This window comes from Heterodontus francisci, chromosome 1 (genome assembly GCF_036365525.1).
Source record: "Heterodontus francisci isolate sHetFra1 chromosome 1, sHetFra1.hap1, whole genome shotgun sequence".
NCBI lineage: Eukaryota > Metazoa > Chordata > Chondrichthyes > Heterodontiformes > Heterodontidae > Heterodontus > Heterodontus francisci.
The window spans coordinates 15,110,182-15,130,056 of record NC_090371.1 but is presented as its reverse complement, the minus strand read 5'-3'; the positions used below and the strand labels follow the sequence as shown (position 1 = coordinate 15,130,056).

Genomic DNA, 19,875 nt, shown 5'->3' with positions numbered 1-19,875 from the left:
GAACTGTACGCAGTATTCCAAATGTGGCCGAACCAAAGTCCTATACAACTGTAACATGACCTGCCAACTCTTGTACTCAATGCCCCGTCCGATGAAGGAAAGCATGCCGTATGCCTTCTTGACCACTCTATTTACCTGCGTTGCCACCTTCAGGGAACAGTGGACCTGAACACCCAAATCTCTCTGGACATCAATTTTCCCCAGGACTTTTCCATTTACTGTATAGTTCTGTATAATATATTCTAACGCTTTCCCTACTACTGACATCAAACTAACAGATCTGTAGTTCCCCATTTTCTCTCTCTCGCTCCTTTCTTAAATAGTGGGGTTACATTTGCTACTTTCCAGTCTGGAGGAACAATTCCAGAATTTATAGAATTTTGAAAGATAACCACCAATGCATCCACTAACTCTATAGCCACCTCCTTCCACACTCTGAGATGGAGCTCTTCTGGTCCAGGGGATTTATCAACCTTCAATCCAGTTAATTTTTCGAGCATACCTCTATTAATACTAATTTCTTTCAGTTCCTCATTTTCACAAGTCCCTCAGTTCCATAGTATTTTTGAGATTTTCTATACTTTCCTCCGTGAATAAGGACACTAAGTAATCATTTAGTTTCTCTACCATTTTCCTATTCCCCATTATAAATTCTCTTGTCTTCGCCTGTAATGGACCTACATTTGTCCTTGCTAATCATTTCTTTTTCATGTACCTAAAGAAGCTTTTACAGTCCGCCTTTATGTTTCTCGCTAGCTTGCATTCATATTTTCTTTTCCCTTCAGTTTCTTGGCCATCCTTTGCTGGATTCTAAATTGCTCCCAATCCTCGGGCTTTGCACTTTTTCTGGCAACCTTATAAGCCACTTCCTTTGAGATCATGCAATCTTTAACTTCTTTTGTTAGCCATGATTGATTCATCTTTCCTGTCGGGTTTCTGTGTCTTAGACGAATTTGTATTTGTTGTGGACTATGTAATATTTCTTTAAATACTAGCCATTGCCTGTCTACTGTCAAATCTTTGTGTATTTTCCCAATCCACCATAGCCAGCTTGCCTCTCACACCTTCATAGTTTCCTGTGTTCAGATTCAAGACCCGAGTTTCAGAATGAACTATATCACTTCCAAACTTAATGTAAAATTCTATCATATTATGGTCACTGTTCTTGTTTACAGTATCATTACATAATACTAAATCTAAAATAGCCCGATCCCTAGTGGGTTCTTCAACATACTGCTCCAGAAACCCATCTCGTATACACTCCAGGAATTTATCCTCCATAGCATTAGTACTGATTAGGTTTACCCAATCTCTATGTAAATCGAAGACACCCATTTTGCTATATTACCCATGTTACAGGCACCTCTAATTTCCTGATTTCCTCTAATCTCCTGGGGGGGGGGGGGGGAGATTTGTTAGTGCTCTTCGGGGGGGTTTAAACTAAATCAGCAGGGGAATGGGAACCTAAATTGTAGTTCCAGTGTACAGGCTGTTGAGAGTAGTGAGGTAGGGGATAAGGTTACAGGGACGCAAGAGGGCACTGACAAGCAAGAACTTGGTTTAAAGTGTGTCTACTTCAACGCCAGGAGCATCCGGAATAAGGTGGGTGAGCTTGCAGCATGGGTTGGTACCTGGGATCCTGATGTTGTGGCCATTTCGGAGACATGGGTAGAGCAGGGGCAGGAATGGATGTTGCAGGTTCCGGGATTTAGATGTTTCAGTAAGAACAGAGAAGAGGGTAAAAGAGGGGGGGGTGTGGCATTGTTAATCAAGGAAAGTATGACAGCGGCAGAAAGGACCTTTGAGGACTCGTCTACTGAGGTAGTATGGGCCGAGGTTAGAAACAGGAGAGGAGAGGTCACCCTGTTGGGAGTTTTCTATAGACCTCCGAATAGTTCCAGAGATGTAGAGGAAAGGATAGCGAAGATGATTATCGACAGGAGCGAGAGTAACAGGGTAGTTGTTATGGGGGACTTTAACTTTCCAAATATTGACTGGAAATACTATAGTTCGAGTACTTTAGATGGGTCTGTTTTTGTCCAGTGTGTGCAGGAGGGTTTTCTGACACAGTATGTTGACAGGCCAACCAGGGGCGATGCCACATTGGATTTGGTACTGGGTAATGAACCCGGCCAGGTGTTCGATTTAGATGTAGGTGAGCACTTTGGCGATAGTGATCACAATTCGGTTAGGTTTACCTTAGCGATGGGCAGGGACAGGTATATACCGCAGGGCAAGAATTATAGCTGGGGGAAAGGAAATTATGACGCGATTAGGCAAGATTTAGGATGTGTAGGATGGGGAAGGAAACTGCAGGGGATGGGCACAAACGAAATGTGGAGCTTATTCAAGGAGCAGCTAATGCGTGTCCTTGATAAGTATGTACCTGTCAGGCAGGGAGGAAGTTGTCGAGCGAGGGAGCCGTGGTTTACTAAAGAAGCTGAAGCGCTCGTCAAGAAGAAGGCGGCGGCTTATGTTAGGATGAGACGTGAAGGCTCAGTTAGGGCGATTGAGAGTTACAAGCTAGCCAGGAAGGATCTAAAGGGAGGGCTAAGAAGAGCAAGGAGAGGACACGAGGAGTCATTGGCGGATAGGATCAAAGAAAACCCTAAGGCTTTCTATAGGTATATCAGGAATAAAAGAATGACTGGAGTTAGAATAGGGCCAATCAAGGATAGTAGTGGGAAGTTGTGTGTGGAATCAGAGGAGATAGGGGAAGCGTTAAATGAATATTTTTCGTCAGTATTTACAGTAGAGAAAGAAAATGTTGTCGAGGAGATTACTGAGATACAGCCTACTAGGCTAGATGGGATTGAGATTCACAAGGAGGAGGTGTTAGCAATTTTGGAAAGTGTGAAAATAGATAAGTCCCCTGAGCCAGATGGGATTTATCCTAGGATTCTCTGGGAAGCCAGGGAGGAGACTGAAGAGCCGTTGTTGTTGATCTTTATGTCGTCATTGTCGACAGGAGTAGTGCCGCAAGACTGGAGGATAGCAAATGTTGTCCCCTTGTTCAAGAAGGGGAGTAGAGACAGCCCTGGTAATTATAGACCTGTGAGCCTTACATCGGTTGTGGGTAAAATGTTGGAAAAGGTTATAAGAGATAGGATTTATAATCATCTTGAAAAGAATAAGTTCATTTGCGATAGTCAGCACGGTTTTGTGAAAGGTAGGTCGTGCCTCACAAACCTTATTGAGTTTTTCGAGAAGGTGACCAAACGGGTGGATGAGGGTAAAGCCGTGGATGTGGTGTATATGGATTTCAGTAAGGCGTTTGATAAGGTTCCCCACAGTAAGCTATTGCAGAAAATACGGAAGTATGGGGTTGAAGGTGATTTAGAGCTTTGGATCGGAAATTGGCTAGCTGAAAGAAGACAGAGGGTGGTGGTTGATGGCAAATGTTCATCCTGGAGTTTAGTTACTAGTGGTGTACCGCAAGGTACTGTTTTGGGGCCACTGCTGTTTGTCATTTTTATAAATGACCTGGATGAGGGTGTAGAAGGGTGGGTTAGTAAATTTGCGGATGACACGTAGGTCGGTGGAGTTGTGGATAGTGTCGAAGGGTGTTGTAGGGTACAGAGGGACATAGATAGGCTGCAGAGCTGGGCTGAGAGATGGCAAATGGAGTTTAATGCGGAGAAGTGTGAGGTGATTCACTTTGGAAGGAGTAACAGGAATGCAGAGTACTGGGCTAATGGGGAGATTCTTGGTAGTGTAGATGAGCAGAGAGATCTTGGTGTCCAGGTACATAAATCCCTGAAAGTTGCTACCCAGGTTAATAGGGCTGTTAAGAAGGCATATGGTGTGTTAGCTTTTATTAGTAGGGGGATCGAGTTTCGGAGCCACGAGGTCATGATGCAGCTGTACAAAACTCTGGTGAGGCCGCACCTTGAGTATTGCGTGTAGTTCTGGTCACCGCATTCTAGGAAGGATGTGGAAGCTTTGGAAAGGGTGCAGAGGAGATTTACTAGGATGTTGCCTGGTATGGAGGGAAGGTCTTACGAGGAAAGGCTGAGGGACTTGGGGTTGTTTTCGTTAGAGAGGAGGAGGAGGAGAGGTGACTTAATAGAGACATACAAGATAATCAGAGGGTTAGATAGAGTGGATAGTGAGAGTCTTTTTCCTCGGATGATGATGGCAAACACGAGGGGACATAGCTTTAAGTTGAGGGGTGAAAGATATAGGACAGATGTCAGAGGTAGTTTCTTTACGCAGAGAGTAGTAGGGGCGTGGAACGCCCTGCCTGCAACAGTAGTAGACTCGCCAACTTTAAGGGCATTTAAGTGGTCATTGGATAGACATATGGATGAAAATGGAATAGTGTAGGTCAGATGGTTTCACAGGTCGGCGCAACATCGAGGGCCGAAGGGCCTGTACTGCGCTGTAATGTTCTAAATCTAAATCTATACTGTGCCCGACATTACGACTGTTTAGTAGCCTATAAACAACTCCCACCAATATTTACTGCCCCTTGCTGTTTCTTAGCTCCACCCAAATTGATTCTACATACTGAACCTTCGAGCCAAGATCCTCTCTCACTATTGTACTGATCTTGCCCCTTATTAAGAGCGCTATTCCACCTCCTTTTTCTTTTTGCATATCCTTCCTAAATGACAAAAAGCCCTGAATATTCAGTTCCCAGTCTTGGTCACCCTGTAACCATGTCTTTGTAATGACAATTAAATCATACCCATTTACCTCTATTTGTGCCTCCAAATCGTCTACCTTGTTGCAAGTGCATTCAGCTAACTTTGTCTTTTTAACATTATTCCGCATTCTGATGCTATCTGATGCGTGCTTTCGCTTTGTTTGTCTTCGAATTTCGCTTTCTACTTTTCTACTTCCTGTTACCAGTTTTGCTTCCCTCCAATCTTCCCTTTCTGCAAGATTATCAATTCCCTTATTGTTACCTTGCTCTCTTACCTTTTCTTCTCTCTAAATTTTCACGTCTTCCCTCACTTGATCTCACACCCCCACTATTTAGTTTAGAGTGCTCTCTCCCCTCCCGAGCTATACGACTCGCCAGAACACTGGTCCCAGCATGGTTCAGGTGAAGACTGTCCCAAAGGTACAGCTCCCACTTTCCCCAGGACTGGTGCCAGTGCTCCATGAATTGAAACCCATTTGTCCCACACCAATCTTTGGGCAACACATTTAATGCTCTAATCTTATTTACCTTACCCGAGCCACGAGCACATTGGCGTAATAATCCAGAGGTTGAGGTTCTACTTTTTAATTTAGCCCCTAGCTTCTCATACTTTCGATGCAGAACCGCTTTCTTAGTCCCATCTATGTTACTGGTACCCACGTGCCACATGACAACTGGATCCTCCCCCTCTGATTGCAAGTTCCTCTCCAGCCCTGAGCAGATGTCCCGAACCCTGGAAGGGCAGGCAACACAGCCTTCTGGACTCTCACTCTTTGCTGCAGAGAACAGTGTCTATCCCCTGACTATACTGTCCCCTACTATCACTACATTCCTATTTACTTCCCCCGCTTGAATGGCTTCCTGTACCATGCTGCCATGGTCAGTTTGCTCAGCCATCCTGCAGCCCTTGCTCTCATCCTACAAGCTGAGAGAACCTCAAACCTGCTGGACAATTTCAAGGGCCAAGGCTCCTCAACTTCCTCCTGGATCCCCTGACCTGTCTCACTTGTAGTCATACCCTCCTGTCTCTGACCACTGAGCAAATCAGAAGACTCTATCCTATGGGGTATGATGGCCCTCTGGAACAAAGTGTCCAGGTAACTTTCCCCTTCCCTGTAGCTCAGCTTCTACCTCATTGACCCTGAGCCAAAGCTCTTCAAGCTGCAGACACTTACTGCAGATGTGGTTGCCATGGATCACATGCTACAGCTACAACCCTTCACCTGCCCTGCCATCTTTATTGTGTTTTGATTAACTATTTGATTAATTTAATGAATTATTTTTAAAAAATTTAATATTTTAAATGAATGCCTCTGCTCACCAATCATTCACATTACTAATTTAAACCTTAGTAATACTAAGTAACACTGACACGGAACACAAAAGTCCGAGTGTATCAAGCCTGTGTCCTCAGTACCTTGCTCTATGGCAGCGAGGCCTGGACAACGTATGTCAGCCAAGAGCGATGTCTCAATTCATTCCATCTTCGCTGCCTCCGGAGAATACTTGGTATCAGGTGGCAGGACCGTATCTCCAACACAGAAGTCCTCGAGGTGGCCAACATCCCCAGCTTATACACACTACTGAGTCAGCGGCGCTCGAGATGGCTTGGCCATGTGAGCCGCATGGAAGATGGCAGGATCCCCAAAGACACATTGTACAGCGAGCTCGCCACTGGTATCAGACCCACCGGCCGTCCATGACTCCGCTTTAAAGACGTCTGCAAACGCGACATGAAGTCCTGTGACATTGATCACAAGTCGTGGGAGTCAGTTGCCAGTGCTCACCAGAGCTGGCGGGCAGCCATAAATGCGGGGCTAAAGTGTGGCGAGTCAAAGAGACTTAGCAGTTGGCAGGAAAAAAGACAGAGGCGCAAGGGGAGAGCCAACTGTGCAACAGCCCCGACAAACAAATTTTTCTGCAGCACCTGTGGAAGAGCCTGCCACTCTAGAATTGGCCTTTATAGCCACTCCAGGCGCTGCTCCACACACCAATGACCACCTCCAGGCATTTACCCATTGTCTCTCGAGATAAGGAGGCCAAAGAAGATGTAATACTAACAAATCTTACCGCTTATAAAGGTAGTTACGAGAGGTTTTTTTTTAAAGAAAACTTTACATTTTTCTAATTTTCCAGCTATTTACACATAAACCCTAACAGCAGTTAGTCACCAACCAATGAACTTACGCTTTCCTGTGATGTCACTGTTAGATTTTTTTTTTTCACTCTTGCGTCAAACCTGGCACGCGCCAACTTCCAGCCCCAAACGTCAGGCTGGATTTATACCCTCCCTCTCCGGTGTGTTTCCGCTCTCCCAGGTAAGGCACTAATACTGTGCTAAATGGGATAGATTCAGAGTACATAGAAACATAGAAAATAGGAGTAGGCCATTCGGCCCTTTGAGCCTGCTCCACCATTCATTATGATCATGGCTGATCATCCAACTCAGTAACCTGTTCCTGCTTTCGCCCCATATCCTTTGATCCCTTTCGCCCCAAGAGCTATATCTAACTCCTTTTTGAAAACATACAATGTTTTAGCCTCAACTGCTTTTTGTGGTAGCCAATTCCACAGACTCACCACTCTCTGGGTGAAGAAATTTCTCCTCATCTCAGTCCTATAAGGTTTACCCCTGTATCCTTAGACTATGACCCCTGGTTCTGGACTCCCCCACCATCGGGAACATCCTTTCTGCATCTACCCTGTCAAGTGATGTTAGAATTTTATAGGTTTCTATGAGATCCCCCCTCACTCTTCTGAACTCCAGCGAATATAATCCTAACCGACTCAATCTCTCCTCATACGTCAGTCCCGCCATCCCAGGAATCAGTCTGGTAAACCTTCACTACACTCCCTCTATAGCAAGAATAGATTTAGCAGCTCAAAACTGGGCATCTCTGAGTCACGAAGGGCCATCAGGAGAAGCAGAATTGTATTCAACAACAATCTGTCACCTCATGGCATGGCATATCCCTCACTCTACCATTACTATCAAGCTGACCCAATGAAGAATGTAGGACAGTATGCCAGGAGCAGCATGAGGCATACCTAAAATGACAAAGCCACAATACAGGACTATGTGCACGATAAAGAGTGGAAGCAGCATGCTACACACAGAGCTAAGCGATCCCACAACCGACGGATCAAATCAAAGCTCTGCAATCCTACCATATCCAGTTGTGAATGGTGATGGACAATTAAACAACTAACCGGAGAAGGTGGCTCCACAAATATTCCCATTCTCAATGATGGCAAAGTCCAGCACATCAGTGCAAAAGACAAGTCTGAAGCATTGCAACAATCTTCAGCCAGAAGTGCCAAGTGTATGATCCATCTCTGCCTCGTCCTGAGGTCCCCTGCATCACAGATACCAGTCTTCAGCCAATTCGTTTCATTCCATTCGACATCAAAAATTGGCTGAAGGCACTAGATGAAGCAAAGGCAATGGATTCAGACAACATTCCGGCTGTAGTACTGAAGACTTGTGCTCCGGAACTAGCTGCGCCCCCAGCCAAGCTGTTCCAACACAGATAGAACACTGGCATCTACCCACAACAATGTGGAAAAGTGCCCAGGTACGTCGTGTCCAGAAAAAGAACAAATCCAATCCGGCCAATTACTTCCCCATCGGTCTACTCTGAATCAAAGTGATGGAAGGTTGACAGTGCTATCAAGTAGCAACTATTCACCAATAACCTGTACACCGATGCTCAATCTGGGTTCTGCCAAAGCCACTTGACTCCAGACCTCATTACAGCCTTGGTCCAAACATAGACAAAAGATCTGAATTCCAGGGGTGAGGTGAGAGTGACTGCCCTTGACATCAAGGAGCCTTAACAAAATTGAAGTCAATGGGACTCAGGAGAAAACTCTCCTGGTTGGAGTCATACCTACCACAAAGGAAAATGGTCGTGGTTGTTGGAGGCCTATCACCTCCACCTCAGGACATTGCTGCAGGAGTTCCTCAGAATAGCGTCTGAGGGTCAACCATCTTCTAGCGATTCATCAATGTACTGGGGCATTGGGTGGTTGTTGGTCGGCACAGACTCGATGTGCCGAAGGGCCTGTTTCAGTGCTGTATTTCTCTATGACTCTGACCTTCCTCCAACAAAAGGTCAGAAGTCGGGATGTTTGCTGATGATTTGCAAATCCTCAGATACAGAAGCAGTTGTGCCCTCATGCAGCAAGACCTGGACATTCCTGCCACACAAGTGCCCAGCAATGACCATCTCCAACAAGAGAAAATCTAAGCATCTCTCCTTGACATTCAATGGCATTCCCATTACCAAATCCCCCATCAACATCCTGAGGGTCACCATTGACCAGAAACGTAGCTGGACCAGACATAGAAATACTGTGGCTACAAGAGGTCAGAGGCTGGGAATACTGTGGCGAGTAACTCACCATCAGATTCCCCAAAGCCTGTCCACCATCTACAAAACACAAGTCAGAGGTGTGATGGAATACACTTCACCTGACTGGATGAGTGCAGTCCCAACACTTCAGCAGCTTGATGTCATCACGGAGAAAGCAACCTGCACAGTGGCAGCAGCGTGTACCATCTACACGATGCACTGCAGCAACTCAACGAGGCTCCTTTGACAGCAGCTTACAAACCTGCAACCTTTACTATCTAGAAAAGGGGTCAGCAACCTTTTCTTTTACCTCAAAAGCCTTTTTTAAAAAAATTGCCTGAAATAAAAACTATCAGGAGTTGTAAAATGAAAAAAAAATTCAAGAACGGAGTAAAAGCTCAAGCATTCCTTAAGAGGAAAAAATTGGTTTATCGAGCTTCTAAGGAACATTATGCACTTATTTGAAGCTGTGAACAGTCATTTACTTTAGCTTCTCTCTGATACTTATAAGAATCTCCACAGTTACGACTAAATTTCATGTACATCGATCTGGCAAAAATCTAGTTTCTACATCCCAGCAACAGATAAAAACCATTAAAATAAAAGCAAAATACTACAGATGCTGGAAATCTGAAATAAAAATAAAGTGCTGGAAATACTCAGCAGGTCAGGCAGCATCTGCGGAGAGAGAAGCACAGTTAATGTTTCAGGTCTGTGACCTTTCATCAAAACTGGCAAAGGTTAGAAAAGAATTAGGTTTTAAGCGAGTGAATGGGATGGGGGGGGGGGGGGGGGGAATGATGGGAAGAGAACAAAAGGGGAGGTGTGTGATAGGGACGAGGGCAGGACAGATTAATTAACAAAGCTGTCCTGGGACAAAGGCAAAGAGTGTGTTAATGCTTGTGGTGAAAGACAAAGCATTTGTCCACAGAGTATTAATGATGGAATAATGAGCAGCTCTGTCTTGATAAAAAATGGAATGCTGACAGGGGAGGGAAAGGGAAGATATGTTTGGTGGTGGCATCACGCTGGAGGTGGCAGAAATGGCAGAGGATGATCCTTTGGATGTGGAGGCTGGTGGGGTGGAAAGTGAGGACAAGGGGAACCCTGTTGCGGTTCTGGGAGGGAGGGAAAGGGGTGAGGGCATAAAAAAATAAAACGAAATAAAATAAATACAAAAAAAAAGGCCAGTCATGCTCTGAAGTTATTGAACTCAATGTTCAAGTCTGCAAGGCTGTCGAGTGCCTAATCGAAAGATCAGGTGCTGCTCCTCGAGCTTACGTTGATGTTCACTGGAACTCTGGAGCAGGCGAAAGACAGAAATGTTGGCATGAGAGCAGGAAGGGGTGTTGAAATGGGATGCAACCGGAAGCTTGGGGTCATGCTTTCAGACTGAGTGGAGGGGTTCCGCAAAGCGGTCACCCAATCGGTGTTTGGTCTCCCCAATAAAGAGGCGACCACATTGTGAGCAGCGAATATAGTATACTAAATTTAAGGAAGTGCAAGTAAATCGCTGCTTCACCTGGAAGGTGTGTTTGGGGCCTTGGATGATTAGAAGAGAGGAGATAAAAAGGGCAGGTATTACACCTCCTGCGATTGCATGGGAAGGTGACGTGGGAAGGGGACGAGGTGTCGGGGTGATGGAGGAGTGGACCAGGGTGTCGCGGAGGGAATGATCCCTTTGGAATGCTGACAAGGGAAGGGAAGATGTGTTTGGTGATGGAAATGGCAGAGGATGATCTTTTGGATGTGGAGGCTGGTGGGGTGGAAAAAGAGGACAAGGGGAACCCTGTTGCGGTTCTGGAAGGGAGGGAAAGGGGTGAAGGCAGAAGTGCGGAAAATTGTAGAATCATAGGAAGTTTAAGGTACAGAAAGAGGCCACTTGGCCCACTGTGGCTGTGCCGGCTAAAAAACGATCTACCTATTCTGATCCCAGCTTCCAGCATTTGGTCCATAGCCCTGCAGCTTACGGCACTTGAGGTGCATATCCGGACTCCTTTTGGATGAGTTGAGGGTCTCTGCCTTAACTACCCTTTCAGGCAGTGAGTTCCAGACCATCACCACCCTCTGGGTGAAAAAGTTTTTCCTCATCTCCCCTCTAATTTTTCTACCAATCACTTTAAATCTATGCCCCCTCGTCACTGACCTCTCTGCTAAGGTGAATAGACCCTTCACCTCCAATCTATCCAGGCCCCTCAAAATGTTGTACATTTCAATCAGATCTCCCCTCAGCCTTCTCTGTTCCAAGGAAAACAACCTCAGCCTATCCAATCTTTCCTCATAGCTGCATTTTTCCAGTCCTGGCAACATCCTCGTAAATCTCCTCTTGGATATATTACATTTAATTCCCTCATCTATATTAATATGTATTGTGAATAGCTAAATACTATAATATATAATAATATTTTTATATATCTAAATATAGGTTTATGCTAATATGCCTATCAGAGGAAGTGATGCAATACCATGTGATTCAGTTCTCTTCCAAAGTAAGTTAGCATGCATCAAACTCTAGGCCTGCCCATCAGCTTTGTTTGTATTATTCTAGAAAGGGATAATACAATATGGTGGCAGCGATAGCAAGTCAACAGCATTGAATGAGCAGCTGAAAACAACAACTCAAGTCAAAAGCCCTACAACCAGATCACAGCTCTTACATCAGGAGAGCAATGGTGTGAGTAGTGACTGAAGGCGATTTGGGCACACTCCCATATTGCCCCTAGCATGCAAGGCAAAAATCATCAGTAGTTTCAGCCTCAGAGATCAGTGCAATGTTGTGTTTTGGTGTGGATTCCTTCCCGCTATCGCCGCACTTGTGCGTAATTTTTCAATCACAACGCCAGTGCCCCTCCCACCTACAAGCTCACAAGCCCATGTTGCAGCAACACAGCTCAGGGCGTCACTCCCGCTCAGCTCTGCAGATATTGCAGCTTGCTGCAACTTTTCAAGCAATGTTTGCACCTTAGCGGGAGAATGGAATAGAAGACTTCGGCAATGGTAGTCAAATTTCCAAAGATGGACTGGAAAGCATCCGATGTCCCAGGCGAGTTCAAACTGTTTCAGCAGAGGATTGAATTATACTTCTTAGACTACGTGATCATGGATGTGGCGAAGCAGGCTATAAAAATTAGAGTTGCCATGGAAACAAAGTTCTGTGCAGAATCAATACCTATGGTTTATCTGATGCTGACCAGAAAGATCTATCAAAGCTATGGACAATATTAGAAAGTCCACGTAAGATTAGAGTCAATTTCAGAGTATATCGCGTAGAACTAATGCAGTATAGACAGAAAGCCAATGAGAGCTTGGACGACCTTGTTAACCAAAGCAGAGAGAAAGCAATAGAATGCGACTTCTCTGATACTGAACTCTTGGAATGAATTATGGGATTGGTTATCGCCTTCACTTCTATTGAGGCATTCCAGAAAGACCTCCTGGAAAAGCTGAAGGAACATGGCATAGAGAGCATATTACATGACACAGATATGAGGCAATTATTGCAGGGAGACATTGTTTACAAGCCTTAGGGTCCAAAGCGCCTGCCAATACATTATCCAAGGCACTCAAACAGAACAAGGGGTGCAGTAACTGCGGGCTCTCCCAACTGCATAGATGCCCAGCATATACAGAAATGTGCAAGGCATGCGGGATTAGAGTGCACTGGGCTAAACTTTGCAGAAGGTCTAGCAGCTGAAATGCCAGGAGAAGCCAGAATGGGCAGCGCTCAAACCGCAGAGGTACGCCACCCAGAGGCAAAGGTGCAGGGCTACAGGGATTGAGCGGGGGAGTGGGACTGACAGCATAGCTCCATGCAGAGCCGGCATGAACTCAACAGACCAAATGGCCTCCTTCTGAGTCATAAATGATTATGAGACACTTCCAGGCATTGCCAAAAGCATAGACCCATCCACAAAATGGATGAGATGGTTTGAGGTGAAGACACTGCAGGTGAACAGCTATTTCAAATGATCACATTAGTGGAACAGGTCCATTCCATGAACAAAACAGAAGCCTTTGCAACACTCCAGATAGTCAGCTCCAATAAGGCTGGACGGCATCAACTGAGTGAAGATTGACACAGCTGCAAATGCCAACACTCGACCTTTCCACATTCTCAAAGACATGTATCATGAGGTTTGGAAGCCTGTGGTCCAACCCACAATCGCAAAGCTTGCGGCATACAATGGCTTGACAATAAAGCGTCCAGTTTCGCTAGACTTGGAATGCAGATACAAAGAGTCAACGTGGTCTCCTCAGATATTCTACATAGTGGATGTGTCAGCACCAGCAGTAGCAGGGCTGCCAGCATGCAACGAACGTAACATGGTCACTATCCCTGAGCTGACCCAGTCAGAAGACCATAGCAGTCAAAACAGGTGCTCACCCACTTGATCAGTAGAGGATCTCCAGAAGTTGTATGCGGAACAGTTTAACACGGTTGGGAATTTCCACGAGGACGCAGTCCTACACCTTAAAGAAGGTGCAATGCTGTCAATCGACCTGCCGTGAAAATGCAGCGTGCACTTTTGAGAAAAGTTGAAGATGGAACTAGATGGAATGGAAAAACAAAGCATCATTCGATGAGTGCAATACCACACAGACTGGCGCAGTTCCATCAATATTGCAATCAAGAAGGATGGTTCAATTCGACAATGTTTAGACCCAAGGAGATGTCCTCATAAGCTACCAATGCTAGAAGAGTTAAACCCAATGTTTGCTGGAGCGAAACACTTTTCCAAATTCGACGCAAAAAACGGATATTGGTCCGTACACTTGTCAGGAGAGAGTTGAAAAAGCCAACAACATTCAGAATTCCTTTTGTCAGGTACCGCTTCCGTTTACCATTTAGCTTGTTGGTTAGAACCATAGAAAAATTACAGCACAGAAGGAGGCCATTCAGCCCATCGTGTCTGCACCAGACAAAGAAACTGACCGCCCAAACTCTTCCCACTTTCCAGCACCTGGCCCGTAGCCTTGCAGGTTACAGCACTTCAAGTGCATGTCCAGGTACCTTTTAAAAATGTTGAGGGTTCCTGCCTCCACCACCCTTTCTGGCAGTGAATTAGACCTACTACCCTCTGGGTGAAAAAGTTTTTCCTCATGTCCCCTCTAATCCTTCTACTAATCACCTTAGATCTGTGCCCCCTGATAATTGACCTCTTCACAAGGGGAAAACAGGTCCTTCCTGTCTATTCTATCAAGGCCCCTCATAATTTTGTACACCTCAATTAAGTCAGCCCTCAGTCTCCTCTGTTCTAAGGAAAACAACCCTAGCCAATCCAATCTTACCTTATAGCTGCAACTTTCAAACCCTGGCAACATTCTTGTAAATCTCCTCTGTACTCTCTCCAGAGCAATTATGTCCTTCCTGTAATGTGGTGACCAGAACTGTATGAAATACTGCAGCTATGGCCTAACCAGCATTTAATACAGTTCCAGCATTACATCCCTACTTTTGTATTCTATACCTCGGCCATTAAAGGAAAACATTCCATATGCCTTCTTCACCACTTTATCTACCTGTCCTGCCACTTCCAGTGACCTGTGGACATGCACTCCAAAGTCTCTCACTTCCTCTACCCCTCTCAATATCCTCCCGTTTATTGTGTATTCCCTTGCCCTCTGCAAATGCATTACCTCACACACTTCTCTGGATTGAATTCCATTTGCCACTTTTCTGCCCACTCAACCAAGCCATTGATATCATTTGAGAGTCTACAGCTATCCTCTTCACTATCACATACACAGTCATTTTTTGTGTCATCAGCAAATTTCCCAAACAAGCCTTCCACATTTAAGTCCAGATCATTAATATATACCACAAACAGCATGGACTCAACACTGAGCCCTGTGGAACGCCACTAGAAACCTCTTTCCATTTGTAAAAACATCCATCGACTACTACCCTTTGTTTCTGGTCACTGAGCCAATTTTGGATCCAACCTGCCACATTCACCTGAATCCTATGGGCTTTCATTTTTCTGACATGTCTGCCATGTGGGATCTTGTCAAATGCCTTACTAAAATCCATGTAGACCACATCCACTGCACTACCCTCATCAATCCTCTCGTTACTTCCTCAAAAAACTCAATTAAGTCAGTAAGACACGACCTTCCCTTAACAAATCCATGCTGACCATCCCTGATTAATCTGTGCTTTTCTAAGTGGCAGTTTATCCTGCATCACAGAATTGATTCTAATAATTTACCCACCACACAGGTCAGACTGACTGGCCTATAATTATTTGGTCTATCCCTCGCACCCTTTTTAAACAATGGTACAACGTTCGCAGACCTCCAGTCCTCTGGCACCTCGCCCATATCCAGTGAGGATTTGAAGATGATCCTCAACACATCTGCTATTTCCTCCCTGACTTCCTTTTACAACCTGGGATGCAATCCATTTGGCCCTGGCGAATTATCAACTTTCACGGATCTCACACCCTCTAGTACTTCCTCTCTCATTATGCTCAACGTATCTAATATTTCACACTCCTCTTTTACTACAATGTTTGCTACAATATCCCTCTCCTTTGTGAAGACAGAGACAAAAAACTCATTAAGAACCCTGCCCACATCTTCTGCATTCACACATCAGTTCCCTTGTACATCTCTGATGGGCCCTACCCTTTCCTTAGCTTTCCTCTTGCTCTTAATGTACTGATAAAACATCTTTGGGTTTTCTTTGATTTTACCTGCCAATAATTTCTCATATCCTCTCTTTGCTTTTCTAATTTCCCTTTTTACTTCACCCCTGCACTTTCTATACTGCTCTAGGCTTTCTAAAGTATTCAGTTTTTTGTGACCGTCATAACTAGAGAACAGGCTATTTTAGATCTAGTATTATGTAATGAGAAAGGGCTAATTAATAATCTTGATGTAAAAGAACCTTTAGAGATGAGCGACTATAGTATGATAGAATTTTACATTATGTTTGAAAGTGAGATTGTTCGATCCAAAGCCAGGGTGTTAAATTTGAACAAAGGAAATTATGGAGGTATGAGGGGCAAATTGGTTGAGCTGGATTGGGAAAATACATTAAAAGGTATGACAGTACATAGGCAATGGATAGTCTTTAAAGAATTATTATAGTTTATAGCAACAATACATTCCTTCAAGGCACAAAAACCCAAAAAGAAAATTCAGTCAACCGTGGCTAACAAAGGAGGGTAAGGATTGCACAACATTAAAAGAAAAGGCTTATTAAGTTGCCAGAAGTCGTAGTAAACCTGAGGATTGAGAGGATTTTAAAATGCAGCAAAGGAGAACCAAGAAACTGAGAAAGGGAGAATAGAATATGAATGTAAACTAGCAAAAAACATAAAAACGGACTGTTAAAACTTCTGTAGGTACATTGTTATGGAAGTGCTTCTGTGTTTTGTTGAACATATTTTTTTGAAGATTCATTTTTGAAAGTTTGAAGAAATGTTAAACTGCGATTTTCAATGGGTATCATGTAAAGGCCACTTGACTTTGAGAAACAGTCCTTGGAAATGTTGTTTTAAAAGGGACACAGATGTTTTGTGAGGAAAACAAGATTTTCTGGGAAACCACCTGACTTCCAGTTCAATAAACAAGAGAGAACTTTGGACAGTTGGAGAAATTGTTTACAAAGAAGTGACAGATCAAGATTGATGGAGGTCAAAAGATTGACCTCCTGTTGTCAGTTTCACATTTGAATTGTTTTGAGTTAGGATTGAACTGTATAAAAAGGAAGAGAACTTCCAAGGAGCAGAGAGAACTTCTAGGAGAGAATTACCAAGGAAGGAGACAAGACCACAACCCAGCTCAGCTTTCCAGCAGCTCTCTAAAAGACTGAGAAGTCCACTGTGTCAACTCATCTCATCTCCTGTCTTTGAAGAAAAGCCTGCTAAATTAATTCAAAATACCGTATGAAAAGAACTGTTCTAAAAGATCCCAGTGACCCGTCCACCTGTACTCAGAGGCTAGACTGTAAGTCAGTTTTCAAACACAGCATATTTCATCTGTATTTTTCTTCAAGCATGAAGTATTCAGCCTAAGTGGTTTTTCTGTCTTTTTTTTTTGTAACAGAGCTCTAAACAACAATCCCTTTTATTTTTCTGGTTAACCGATGTGTGTGTGTGTGTGTGTGTGTGTGTGTGTGTGTGTGTGTGTGTGCGTGAGGGGCTAGGGTGAAAAGGGAACTTCAATATGTCAACCTGTGTTTATGCTTTACTTCATTACTAGTTAAGACATGTTTTAGGATAAACTGATAATTTTGTTGTTTATTAAAGAAACCTGGTGGTATGTTTTATTCTGGGATAAAAATAGAGTCGATGATTGACCATATCCGTAAGTGGGAAAAAACGTAAATTTATGTTGTGACCCATGGAGAAGTGGAACTAGAATAAACAGTGCACTCCTCCCACCTTGGTCGTGATAACGTAAAAAGGAAACATTTGGCTAAGACAAATGTGGGGCCATTACAGACAGAGGCAGGAGAATTTATAATGGGGAATAGAGAAATGGCAGAGAAACTAAATGATTACTTTGTCTCAGTCTTCACTGAGGAAGATACAAGAAATCTCCCAGAATTAGAGATCCAAGGGATCAGGGAGAATGAGGAATTGAAGGAAATTAGTATCAGTAAGAAGGTTGTATTGGAGAAATTAATGGGGCTGAAGGTTGATAAGTCCCTGGGACCTGATATTTTCCATCCCAGAGTGTTGAAAGAGGTAGCTTTGGAGATAGTGGATGCAATGGTCATCATCTTCCAAAATTCTATAGATTCTGGAGCGGTTCGTACAGATTGGAAGGCAGCAAATGTCACCCCACTATTTAATGGAGGGAGAGAGAAAACAGGGAATTACAGACCTGTTAGACTTATATCAGTCATTGGAAAAATGCTAGAATCTATTCTAAAGGATGTGATAAATGGACACTTGGATAATAATGATCTGATTGGGCATAGTCAACATGGATTTATGAATGGGAAATCACATTTGACGAACATGTTGGTGTTTTTTGAGGATGTTACTGACAGAACGGATAAAGGGGAGTTGGTGGATGTGGTACAGTCAGATTTTCAGAAGGCTTTTCATAAAGTCCCCCACAGGAGGTTGGTTAGCAAAATTAAAGCACATGGGATAGGAGGCAATATACACTGGCATGGATTAAGGATTGGTTAACAGGCAGAAAACAGAGAGTAGGAATAAACGGGTCATTCTTATGTTGGCAGGCTGTGACTAGAGGGGTACCGCAAGTAATCAGTACTTGGGCCCCAGCTGTTCACAATATATAGATTGATGATTTGGATGTGGAGACCAAATATAATATTTCCGTGTTCGCAGATGACACAAAACTAGGTGGGAATGTGTGTTGTGAGGAAGAAGCAAAGCAGTTTCAAGGGGATTTGGACATACATAGTGGGCTGGATTTTAAGAAACCCTCAATGTCGTGATCCGTGGTGGGGAGCAGTGGGGTGCGTGCCTAAAGATGGCTTCGGATGAGGCCCACCATGGACCTCGATGCCGGCAGGGCCCGGCCCAATCCTCCTGGCGGAAGCGAAGGTCTGTGGCGGCCCTCCTGCTGCTGGGCGACGGGACAACAATATGAATATTCAAATCAAGAAAATTAATTAATTTCCATACACTGAGCTTAGATCTTGAGGGCCCGCTGCGATCTTTGGTGCAGCGGCCGGCACTCCTGCGCCTTCAGATCCCCATGAGGTAGGTTTTTTCAGTGCAGGGGGATTGGGGCGGGGGGGAGAGAAACAGGGTCAAATACATGTAATGGTTGCAGGGAATGGTGGGAAGGGTTCAACCTTAAACTTGGTGCAGTTTGTGGGGTGGGGGGAAGGTCAGATATAAAAGATAAATGTTTGGGGGGGGGGGGGAAGGGCAAATAGTTATCGTAATTGTTATGGGGGGTGGGAAAGGGGAAAAATAAATGTATTTAACTTTGGTGTATATTCCTTTAAATATTTAAATAAGCCGGTTGGGTTGACTACTCTTTATAAAAGGGCACCAGCGCCTACGCACAGGCAGCTGACGCCATTGCTGGGGAGGGACAACCCGCCCCCTCCATGTAATTAGAAGGGGAGGGGGGTGGCGAGTCACCCCAACTATTTAAATGAGCCGCAGCTTAAGATCGCAGCTGCTCTTTGGCATGCGTTGAGCTCACTGCCGACCCAGCCCAACGAATAGGCAAGAACATGGCAGATGGAATATGATGTGGAAAAATGTGAGGTTATCCACTCTGGTAGGAGGAATAGATGTGCAGAGTATTTTTTAAATGGTAAGAGATTAAAAAGTGTGGATGTACAAAGGGCTGTCCTTGTCAATAAGTCACTGAAAGCTAACATGCAGGTGCAGCAAGCAATTAGGAAGGCTAATGGTAAGTTAGCCTTTATCGCAAGAGGATTTCAGTACAGGAGTAGTGAAGTCTTGCTTCAATTGAATAGAAGATTGGTTAGACTGCACTTGGAGTACTGTGTGCACCTTTGGTCCCCTTAACTTAGGATGGATATTATTGCCATAGAGGGAGTGCAATGAAGGTACACCAGACTTGTTCCCAGGATGCGGGACTGTCCTATGGAGACAGATTGGGGAAACTGGGCCTGTATTCTCAGAGTTTAGAAGAATGAGAGGTGATTTCATTGAAACCTAAAGGGTAGATGTGGGTAAGATGCTCACCTTGGTTGGGGAGTCTGGAATCAGGAGGCAATTTCAAACTAAGTGGGAAGCCACTTAGGACAGGGATGAAGAGAAATTTCTTTGCTCAGAGGTTTGCGAATGTTTGAAAGTCTCTACCCCAGAGGGCTGTGGAAGCTCAGTCATTGAATATGTAAAGTAGAGATTGACAGATTTCTAAATACCAATGACATAAAGCGATATGGGGATAGTGTGGGAA

The 19,875-nt window shown here is 44.3% G+C and overlaps 1 protein-coding gene across 3 annotated transcripts in view; it reads right to left on the bottom strand.

The window, feature by feature from the left end:
- Positions 1–19,875, bottom strand: part of paip2b (poly(A) binding protein interacting protein 2B) — a 99,684-nt gene that overhangs the window by 67,168 nt on the left and 12,641 nt on the right. Inside the window, exon 1 of one of the 3 annotated variants that reach the window (XM_068028686.1) lies at positions 13,388–13,547. The exons of the other annotated variants lie outside the window; for them this stretch is intronic. The gene's annotated coding sequence lies outside the window, so the exon portion shown is untranslated. Of the gene's footprint in view, positions 1–13,387; positions 13,548–19,875 lie in introns of those variants that run through there. 3 annotated transcript variants of the gene reach the window in all.